This window comes from Mauremys mutica, chromosome 1 (assembly GCF_020497125.1).
Source record: "Mauremys mutica isolate MM-2020 ecotype Southern chromosome 1, ASM2049712v1, whole genome shotgun sequence".
Classification (NCBI taxonomy): Eukaryota; Metazoa; Chordata; order Testudines; family Geoemydidae; genus Mauremys; species Mauremys mutica.
Window position 1 is genome coordinate 59,401,581 of NC_059072.1, and position 11,251 is coordinate 59,412,831.

At 42.2% G+C, this 11,251-nt stretch overlaps 1 long non-coding RNA gene across 2 annotated transcripts in view; it reads right to left on the reverse strand.

Annotated features, from left to right (window-relative positions):
• Positions 1–8,563, reverse strand: part of LOC123362046 — a 43,820-nt gene extending 35,257 nt beyond the window's left edge. For both annotated transcript variants that reach the window (XR_006576327.1, XR_006576328.1), the window contains exons 1-2: positions 8,503–8,563; positions 4,405–4,780 (exon numbers count right to left, since the gene is read on the reverse strand). This is a non-coding gene — a long non-coding RNA (uncharacterized LOC123362046). The remainder of the gene's footprint in view (positions 1–4,404; positions 4,781–8,502) is intronic.
• Positions 8,564–11,251: the final 2,688 nt, after the last annotated feature.

The following is an 11,251-nucleotide window of genomic DNA, read 5'->3' on the forward strand; positions in this document are numbered from 1 at the left end:
TATTATTAGGGATAATAGAATAACAGTGTAAACAGTGCAATTCACTCCCATGCAAGGCAGCAAACATTACTGTTGGCTTTCAGCCTCAAATTCTTCCCTCAAGGCATCCCTAATCCTTGTAGCCCTGTGCTGGGCCTCTCTATTAGCCCTGCTCTCTGGCTGTGCATATTCAGCCTCCAGGACTTGAACCTCGGTGGTCCATGCCTGACTGAATGTTTCACCCTTCCCTTCACAAATATTATGGAGGGTACAGCAAGCGCATATAACCGCGGGGATGCTGCTTTCCCCCAAGTCTAGCTTCCCATACAAGCAACGCCAGCGGGCTTTTAAACGCCCAAAAGCACACTCCACAGTCATTCTGCACCGGCTCAGCCTGTAGTTGAACCGGTCCTTGCTCCTGTCAAGCTTCCCTGTATAGGGTTTCATGAGCCAAGGCAGTAACGGGTACACGGGGTCTCCAAGGATCACAGTGGGCATTTCGACATTCCCCTACTGTGATCTTCCTGTCTGGGAAAAAAAGTCCCTGCCTGCATCTTCCTGAACAGGCCACTGTTCCGAAAGATGCGTGCATCATGCACCTTTCCAGCCAGCCTGTGTAAATGTCAATGAAACGCCCGCGGTGATCCACAAGCGCCTGGAGAACCATAGAGAAATACCCTTACGATTAACGTACTCTGATGCCAGGTGGGGGGGGGCAGAATAGGAATATGCGTCCCTCTATCGCCCCTCCACAGTTAGGGAAACCCATTTGTGCAAAGCCATCCACAATGTCCTGCACGCTCCCCAGAGTCACGGTCTTTCTTAGCAGGATGCGATTAATTGCCTTGCAAACTTGCATCAAAACGATTCCCACGGTCGACTTTCCCACACCAAACTGGTTCCCGGACCGACCGGTAGCTGTCTGGAGTTGCCAGCTTCCAGATTGCAATAGCCACCCGCTTTTCCACCGTCAGGGCAGCTCTCAATCTTGTGTCCTTGCGCCGCAGAGTGGGGGCGAGCTCAGCACACAGTCCCATGAAAGTGGCTTTTTCTCATACAAAAGTTCTGCAGCCATGCTCGTCATCCCAGACTTCCATGACGATGTGATCCCACCACTCAGTGCTTGTTTTTCCCGAGCCCAAAAGCGGCGTTCAACGGTGCTGAGCATTTCTGTGAATGCCACAAGCACTTTGGTGTCACACGCGGCAGGAGAATCGATATCGATATCATCGTCAGACTCCTCACTGTCACTTTGGAGCTGAAGGAATAGCTCGACTGCCAAACGTGTTGTGCTAGCGACACTCATCAGCACAGTCCTCAGCAGCTCGGGCTCCATTTCCCACAGAAATCGCGATTCACACACAGAGCAGAAATACACTCACTATGGCGCCAAACGTTGCCAGAAAGACAGAATGCTGGGATGTGAAGCGATGCACCACGGGGCGTTGGAACAAGAAGCGGAATGACCCACACACTTCCTTCCCCTTCCCACAATACTCAGCGCCAAAACAGCGCCAAAACGGGACGAGGTGCTCTGTGGGATAGCTGCCCACAATGCACCTCTCAATACAGCGCTGGAAAGTGCTGCAAGTGTGGCCACACTGCAGCGCTGGTAGCTGTCAGTGTGGCCACACTGCAGCGCTGGCCCTACACAGCTGCATGACCAGCGCTGTAACTCCCAGCGCTGCAACTTGTAAGTGTAGCCAAGCCCTAAGTTAGCATAAATATTTACTCGCAAAATTGATTGATATATCCAAGGCAATAATAATGAGCATTAATAATGGGCACAACCCTGCTCACAACTCATACATTTGCAGCCTTTTTTTTCCCTATGAAACTAAAAACCTTGAAAATAATAAATAAAAGATATCACAAAAAACTCCAGAGTAGACCAGAATACACGTTTGTAACATCCAAGACAATACACCTCTGCAATATCCATACTCAAAGTACTTGGAAAAAAACAACTTTAAAAAGCCACTTTCCTTATAACTAACTGTAGCTTGAACTGTGTTTTTGAGCAAATTTATGCTTTTTTTGTCATGTTTACAATGACATGTTTTGTAGTCTAAGTCATTTTTCTTGGACTCATATTATTTTATGCCATGTAATAGGCCAGACTGACACAGTCTGACACACATTTCAGCTGACATTTTTAATTTCAATAAACCTTGGTGCTGACAAAATGCAGCTAAAAAAAAATTCACTTCGCTAGCCGGACAAAGTTCTGGACTGGCTGTTCACTAGCTGAAACATTCTGATGTGAAGCAACTTTCGCTTTGTTTTTTTCTCCACTAGTCATCGATCCATCACAATCCTGGCATATCCATACTTAGTAGAGCTTTCGAGAGAAGAAATAGATCACTTCACTATTAGGGCTACATACATTAAGGCAGAGTCACTGAAATGGACGCATTGTGTCAAAAGAATGCCCTTAACAGGATATGTGTACTTTATGACAGGATAAAAATAGAGTTACGATTTTATTCTAATTGTGCTGAGTTTCTACATAGAGGGAACAATTCTTTCTGAGAGGCGCACAAACTCTGCGAAGCGTGCCCTAGGGTAAACATTACAATGCCACTGCTGACAGAAAGCATTTCATATTCCCATTGGGAGAGGGTGATTCTTCCTACCAATAGGGAGGCAAATGTGATTCCAAATCACTCAAAAGCCTTTTTCAGAACTAACTGAAAACAGGTTAATCCTTCCAACTAGATTAGCTGAAGGTGAGAGAATATGGCCCGGGAGGAGAAAAGGAGGGACGGCCAAGATCAGGGAAATCAGCCAAATGGAGGGGTGCAAAAAATAATAGAGGTGGAGAAGCAGCCATGAAAGAAAGTATGCTGAAGGAGAATAAATGGTGGGAGAACAATGAGCCATGGGATCTTAAGTGGGAACAATATGGGGGGCTAGGAGTCATGATAGAGACAGAAGAAAGCAATATTTTTACAAGCATGGTTTTCCAAAAATAGCAATAGGGCATTTGAGAGCTGCTGGATAGCTTCCTGGGTATTCTGCACATTATAAGTTACTTTTCTCTGTCTTTTTCCTCTCACTTTCAAAGGAAATATTACCTACAATTCACCAGAATGAAAACATCCCCATCCTCGCGTCTTTGGAAAGCTCTCCCCGTTAAATTTCTTCATACATCGACAACGATTAATCCATTCCAAGCCATACCTTATTCTATTCAGATTCCTACAACGCATGTGTTGCCATGACATTTCAGCACCTCCCATTCCCAGAAGCCATGTCAAGGAATTGTTAACGGCAAATACTGCTTTTATGTGACCACTTAGGTTAAATAGGTACTAATCCAGCTGGATGATCAATGAGCACGGGAACTACCCTGGACAGGTTGACAACATTGGCATTTCTGACCAAAAAAAAGTATCTAGCTATTATAAATGTACATGTGTTTATTTTGATTTAACTAAGAACTAAACATGATGTCTATCCAAGCCTCTAACACACCATTAACATCACAATTAAAATCTCAGCAGCACAAAAATAATTATTTCAACAGGAACTCTGCCAGCCACCTGCAGGATACCCTCAGCTCTCTCAAAACCCCTCTCAAACTGGTGTCTTTTGCAGGGTGCCTGAAAGGTCACCAGATTCAGGCTACTTGAGATGGGGAGCAAGTTCCAGAGTCTCAGAGCTCTCACCGAGAATACCGTGTGAGCCACTTCCACTCTTTTATAATGAGGGGTAATCAGCTTCAGCACTCTTGGGGTATATCTACACTGCAATGTAAGCTCGGGCTCAGACTCAGGCTTGAGTCCCAACCCCCTTCTGTCTACCCCCAAATCTCTTATTCTCAGTCCTGGATCCAGGGTCCTAGGACCCCGCAGGAGTGGAGGGTTCAAGCCTGAGTCAAGCTGGGATCCAGGGTTCAAGCCTTATTGCTTTGCAGTGTGGATGTAGCCTCTCTGAGTTGGGTCCTGGGAGTCCACCAATGGTATCCCACAATCACATGGGCCAACTTCCTTTGTCCTCTTTAGCCCAAGAATTGCCAATCAACTCCAGGAAAATGGAAGCAACCCCCCTTGTTGTAGTGCCTCAGGACAGCAGTTCAGCATTTAACGCTTCCATTGTTTTCTGACTGCCGAGCTGCAAACACACCATCAAAGAGCTTTCTGCATTGGTAGCGGAGACTGACTGGAAGAAGTCCTTTGCAAATTGTGCTGCTTCAGTGCCACAGTAGCAAAGCCAGGTTATGATTAATCTCTGGTGTGAGTCCAGCAAAACTGTGGACTTCAGTAATACTTCTAGGAATGACCACGCATACCAGCAAATAGCAAAGAAGGTGGCAGCATTGGCAATCTTTCAGACCCATGACTAGTGCAGGGAGCAGATTAAGTGGCTTAAGAGCAAGTACTGGAAAACCAGGGACCAGAACCAAAACCAGGGGCAACTCACCAATATCAGACCTGTTTTATGAGGAGTTTGACCCAGTGTTTGGTACTGTGCTAAGCACAGAGCCAACAGTAGTGCACAATGACCTGGTCAGCAAATGTTCTGGACCCACTGCTGGTCATCCAGGTCTGCATGATGATGTAGTCTCACCAGTCTGTGCTTGTGGCTCTGCACCAGAAGCGCTGGCCCATTAGCAGGAGTGAGCAGGTGTACGGAGCATCATAAGCTGTATCAGCCAATTTGAGTCTGCCATGTCTGTGTCCTCCTCCTCTTCCCATCCCATCTCCTGCTCCATCATAAGTTCTGTCTGGTGCCTTTGGTGGTTCATAAAATGTCACCAAAATGTCCACCACTGTCTCGTGAGAGTTCTGCCCATTTCCTGAAACAGGAGTAAAAGTGCAGGTGAGATAAGCTCTTCAAATGGTGACTATTCCATATTGCTGGCTCCAGGTGCTGGGAGCCTGAAATAACTGCTCGGCACAATGTGTTGGCAGGTTGTCCAAACTTCCTGTAACATTCAGGGTGAACAGTTAAGTTTTTCCCACATTGCACCATGGTCAAAGGGCTAGAGCTGCCACATTACCGGAGGTTGTGAGGAAGTCTGGGGTATGGTTTGTTTGACTTAGGTCTGCATGCTGCAATGTGGATCCCCAAAGTGCTGGGTTCAAGCCTGATTTAGAAAATCCTGATTTAGAAAAATCAGTGTAGATGCTCAAGCCTGGGGTTCTCCAACCCAATGTTAGCTGACTCGAGCCTGCTAACCCTGGGCTTATATTGCAATGTAGGCATGCCCTTGCTGACTGAAGTTGTGCCAACATGGCATGGGAGAAAGGCAGTCCCTGCGGAAGGCCCATCTCAGGCCATATGGTATGTATAAAGTATATAAATTAATAGATTTAAATGTATTATTTTTATTTTAGAAGTTCACACTTCTTTCAATGGTACCTTGACTCTTTCTGCTATACTCTCCTTGAATCACAATGTTAAAATGAGCTCTCTATTATGCAACATAGCATAAATCAGTAATGGAATTATCACAAACCATATAATGGGATACTGAACTGAGGAACGTCAAGGAACATGCATAGTGTCTGTCATGATGAGAGATCAAACAATGGCAAATTGAGGTCTCTCTCGATTTCCCCCCCACCCCACACACACACACAAAGCCCCAAGTTTTGGCAGATTAATTCAAATAGTGGCTGAAATATTGGAAAAATAGTGAAATATCACCTGGGGAATTCTAGCTTTTGTAAGTACATTTCCTGATTATGTATTTAGATTTTAACTCACAGAGAACAAAGTTCTGCTTTATTGCTACATTTAACATTACCAGATAAAAGAACCTCAGTGATAAATATTCCTGAGCCTGTGTGTCGCTTCAAGGAAATGGAATAATTTGTCACAGTATGGGACGCTTCAGCAAGATTTGACGGCTTTTATATCAATTTGCTAAATAATCTGATTAAATCATTAGTCCGTATTCATTGTGATATTTAATGGCATGTCTTGGTCAAAGCTGAATGCCACCTGTGAAAACTGTTATTAGGATTTGTGTTTCATTCTGGGTGGAAAATCTTGAAGTGTATTAGGTTATGCACTAATTAAATTAATAATCATTATTTCAAATGCATAGCTAATGGACAATGATAATCAAATAATTTGATATGTGTGTATGTTGTTATAACTATGAAGAACTAACGACAGTTTTTCTAGAATATGTCATTTTCAAGGCAATGAATTCCAGAATGGAAATGAAAGTTTCACCAACAAAACAGCTACTACTATTACTATTAATTAATAAAAAGAAATACAAAGGGACACATTTTGTTCTGACCTACACCCTGTGAGCCAGATCCACATGCCCATTCCAGTGTCTTTTGTCACTGATGCAGCACAAATGGATTAAGAAGCTGCCTTAACAGCTACAGGGGAATCTCCAGAGATAGTAGAGTACAGCTGGTCAGGGGTTTTTTGACAAAAATGTTTTTTCACAGAAAAATGCCAATTCATCAAAAACGAAACTGTTGCCGGGAAAGACTCAGTCTTAATGAATTTCTTATTTGAACAAAAGATTAGAGGAAAAAGGTTTTGAAGTTGTCTAAATGTCCCATTTTGGAATTTTTGAAACAAAATATTCTGGTTTTTTTTTTCCAATTTGAAAGACTGTTTCAAAATTTAACCTAAATGATAGTACACAATTTTAAAAACATTTTTAAAGGGCTGAAATTGAAATAAAGTGTTTCAAAATTATCTAAACAAAATGTTTTGACTGACATGAATTTTTTTTCTTTTGGGGTTCTCAATTTTTATTCTTTTATTTTTTGAGATTTCAACTGTTTGTCCTGGTTCAGGATGGGAACTCTTTCTGAAATCTCAAACATTTTCCTGGGATAGGAAAACTATTTCCCACCCAGCTTTAACATAGAGCAAATTAGAGACACGAAGGGTACTTCCACAGCAATTGCACTCCAGCGATCCCCATCAGCCTAATGGCCCCAGGGGGCTGTTAAAAGCCAGCACAGTGCTGGTCACTATCAGAAACTGGATAGTGGATTAGATGGTCCAAGCCAGCATGGTAATTCCTATATGACTATTAATTAGAGCAGCCATGAGACTGCTCCAGTTTCTAGCAGTACTGGAATTTTTGTGGAATTTTTAAAACATTGGCATCTTCCACCAGGAAAACTGTTCTCTGGGACCCAAAATATATTGTCCAATCCTGCAACTCACTTCTGTTGAAGCCAATGGTTGTATTCAAAGACTTCACATAAGTGTCCAGTAAGCTCCAGGGGCAGTTACAGTATAACATACTTGTGTGATCAAATTCTGTCTTGAATTAAACCCTAAGCAACCCAACTGAAATTACAGACCCAGGTCCTTAGCTGATGTCTATTCCAATAGATCACATTACAACTCTTCCCCTCCTACTTGCATGCTTGTACCAGATAGAAAATCCCCCCAAATGCTTTAGGGAAACTCACTGTGCTCCTTTCCTAATTTAACATGAATAGAAGTGTATGATGGTTTTCAATTTGTGAGCCTCGGTTTATTAAATAAGGATAGTGACATAATACAAAGGTTCCCAGACAACAGTTATAAAACAAATTTAAAATGAAAACCATCCTGTGCACAGAACATCTGCACCTGTAATTGATGTTCTGGAGAATACAGCTTGAAGAAACAAAAGTTAAACAGTATAATTGTTTTCCCAAGGAAAAGTGATAGCAGCCCTTTTCTGAGGTTGTTGAACACAATAGAAACACCTCCAATCCACAGTGAGAATGAAGAGAGGCTGGTTTGGACGTTCTGCTTTCAATAGTAATAATAATATTTAACACTTTTCTGGTACAAAATCATTAACTCTTTTAACCCTTGCAACACCAAGATAAGTATTATATCCCCATTTTACTGTTGATAAAATTGAGGCAGAGAGAATTGCTCCAGGCCTCAGAGTAAGAACCTGTCATAGCCTGGATTAGAACTTGTTCACAGACTAGTGCTCTGAATCAATGTGCTATGCTATGTCACATTAAGAGGAGAATGATGATAAAATATAAATTCCACAGTTGATAAGTCTTAGGCCTTAATATGTATTCTGTAGTTTGTCTGTGCTTTTTTCAATGGGAGATTTTTTACTTTATGTCTATTCTCACAAGAAATGGGAAATCAAAGAAAATTCAGCAGTATAATCTTCAATGTGCTTTGTTAAGAATGCTGATTAATAGAGATTTATAATAATAATAATATTTATTTCTTAAACTAGGCTTTTTTGGGGGGGAACAAAATTCTAGCTTAATTTTCTTCATTAGTGGTTTCACTGAGTTGCTGCTGTGCTTAGCTCTAATACTCATGGGGCTTATTTTGATATGATCCTGTATCAGGTAACTGCCTCAAAGCAAATTGTAAAGGAAAGAAAACCTGAAACTTCCTTCAAAGAACCAATCTGTTAACATCTTAAACAGCTGCTGTGCTGTACTGGGTGTGTTGAGATGAGTTCCTGTCTGCATCCTGTAAAACTTGCCCATACTGGTATTGCCCTGGCCTCTTCTTTTGTCATTCAGTGTTGAACGCATTCTAAACCAATATGCATTTCCTCACCTTTTGGGGGCGAAGCCAGACTTTAAGGCACCTGCTCCCCTACATGGTGTTAACTTCGCTTGTGCCAATCAGAAACGAACACAAACAGGTGTTGGGCCCCGTCCCCTATGACACTTCTATGACGTCATAGTGGGTACTTTATGGCCTACCTGCCATGTGCAGGCAGGGAGAGGAGAAAGAAAAATGAATCCTGTGTATACCCGTGTATCCTGTGTATACCCGTAACCGAGCCTGATCACTCGAAGCCTCTCTCTCAGCTCACGTGTTTCAAACGGAGCTTCTACGTTTGCCGGTCGTTATGCGTTGGTTTGTATTTGTAAGTATCAGTTATTACTAAATGCTGCATCTTTGTTTATAAATATTGTTAGTAGATATTTTAGTCATTGTGTGTTTTAAGTTTCATTAACTCTATTAGCTAATCATACACTGCTCCCTTACCCCTTGTAATTATCCCCAATAAAACTTTTAAATTGATTAAGTTTAGTGTGTGTGTGTGTGTGTGTGTGTCTGCAGTTTGCATCGTGACCCACACTCTCCTTGCATCCCTTACCAATATAGTCTGTTGCCACGTGCAGCCTGGTAAATAACAGGCCTGCATTTTCTTTCGCCCCTGCGAGTCCGTGGCAATCTACATGGCGTCACGAACAGGATGCAAGGGAGTTGGGCCATGCCCGTGGCACGCTGCAGACTGCGCAGATAATGAAACTGAACAGTTCCAACATTTGCAGTTTCACCTTTTTAGTAGCCAAAATTCGACCAATCCAAAAATAGAATGGATCTGTTCCCTTGGCTCGGGCAAAACTCTAAAAGGCTATACTGTGTCTTTAACCCTGGCAGATACTCTGAGGATGTTTCCACCGTCCTGTTTAGCATGATATGCAAGGCCCTTGATCTGTGCTCTGTCCTCCACGGGGGCACAATGTTTGCAGCTAAACAGGCAGCCCCAGGCTCTCCTAAAGATGATAATGAGGAGAAGACAGAAAAGGTAGAGCCCATCACTACCCCCCCCAAGTCCCTCTCAGAAAATTTTGCCACCCCCATATGAAGCTCCTAAAACTCCTCTGTATCCAGCTCTGCCAACAGCCCCAGAATTTACTGAATCTAAAACTGTAGCAGAAGCTTTGCCTATTGCGATAACTAACCTTGATGGAGTTAATCTTTCTTGGCTCAGGTCTCGCTACCTTCCTAGGTTGCTCTTCACCCCCCTCCTTCCCCCCGCTCCGCCTCTCCTCACTTCGGCTCTCTCTTTTTGTTTTAAAAGTTAAAAGTTATAGTTTTTACAGAAACCTCCAAAAAATAAAGCAATTGAAAATGGAACAAAACAAGAAAAAAAAGAAAACAAGGTAAAAACTTTAAATCCAGTAAATTAATTATTTTAACCCTCCAGGAATGCAACAGCTGGAATTATTCCTAACTTTCTTGAAGATATGGTTGCCAAGCAACAGAAGTGCACTCTCTGCTTCTTATCCTAACCACTAACTAATAGTTGTAACATGGGCTTTTCTTATTTCCATATAGCAAAGTTTTAAAATAATGTTAAATATAAAGTAATGCAAAATTTCTTGTTACCGAATTAATACAAAACATTTGGCAAATACTAATATATTTTTATCAAATTTATGCTACAAGTTTTAAATAAGGTAATAATTTATTTATTCAAATGCCTGTATCAGGTAACTGCCTCAAAGCAAATTGTAAAGGAAAGAAAACCTGAAACTTCCTTCAAAGAACCAATCTGTTAACATCTTAAACAGCTGCTGTGCTGTACTGGGTGTACTTACGTGGCCCACATACAGCATGCACAATGTGGAAGATTTCATTGAAAAGAGAAGCATCCCAAACACAAGACAAATCTAATGGATGCTCTGAGTCTTTCTTGGTCCTGAAAACAGCCTGGAACAATGACTCAGAGAGTGGTGAATTCCTCCTCAGTTGGGTGATAACTAGAGCTACTTAGAAATTTTCTGACGGAACATTTTTGTCCCGGAAAGTGCTGATTCATGAAACCAAAATGTTCAATAAGAACAGGAATAAGGCAGATTTCTGACAGAAGCCTGACTGCCTGCTAGCTCACCCACCTCCCTGGTTCCTCAGCAGCTCACCTGGCAGCTGGGGCTTCCCAGCTCCTGGGCAACCTATCTGAAGCCCTTGGACCCTCAGCTCTCAAGCCGGGCAAGCTTCATTGAGTTCAGGCTCCCAGCTCCACAAGCCTACAATGGCCTGTCTGCCAGCAAGCGAGGCCTGGAGTTTTAGAAAAATTCCATTTCATTTTTTCCCATAATGAAATTTTTTGAAAAAATTCCCATTCTACCAGAAATTTTGCATTTCCAATTTTTTTTTCCTGAACCAGAATGAGAATTTTTTTGGAAATGTTAAATTTCCCACAGGGTGGAAATTCTAGTTCCCACCCAGCTCTAGTGCTAACCCTGATGTGTAATGACAACACTTAATAGATGCATTAACTGTACTGCTGGTTGGCAAATCAAATGGGTGAGGAGGTGGGAGTAAAGTCCACAGAGCTGGGACTTGCTACAGCAAAGAATATGCAGATGGATGAATAGAGGAGACAAACAGGGAAGGGAGAGAGCAACACAGAAAGGAGTATGTAGAAGGAAGAGATACAAAGGGGCAGAAATACTGATAATCCTAAAGGGCATATTTTTCTAGAGTCGATTGAATTTTTTCAATTTTTCAAAAATTTCATCATTAAAAAAAAATCAGTAAATTTTTTTGAGATTCCCCTTCTCCC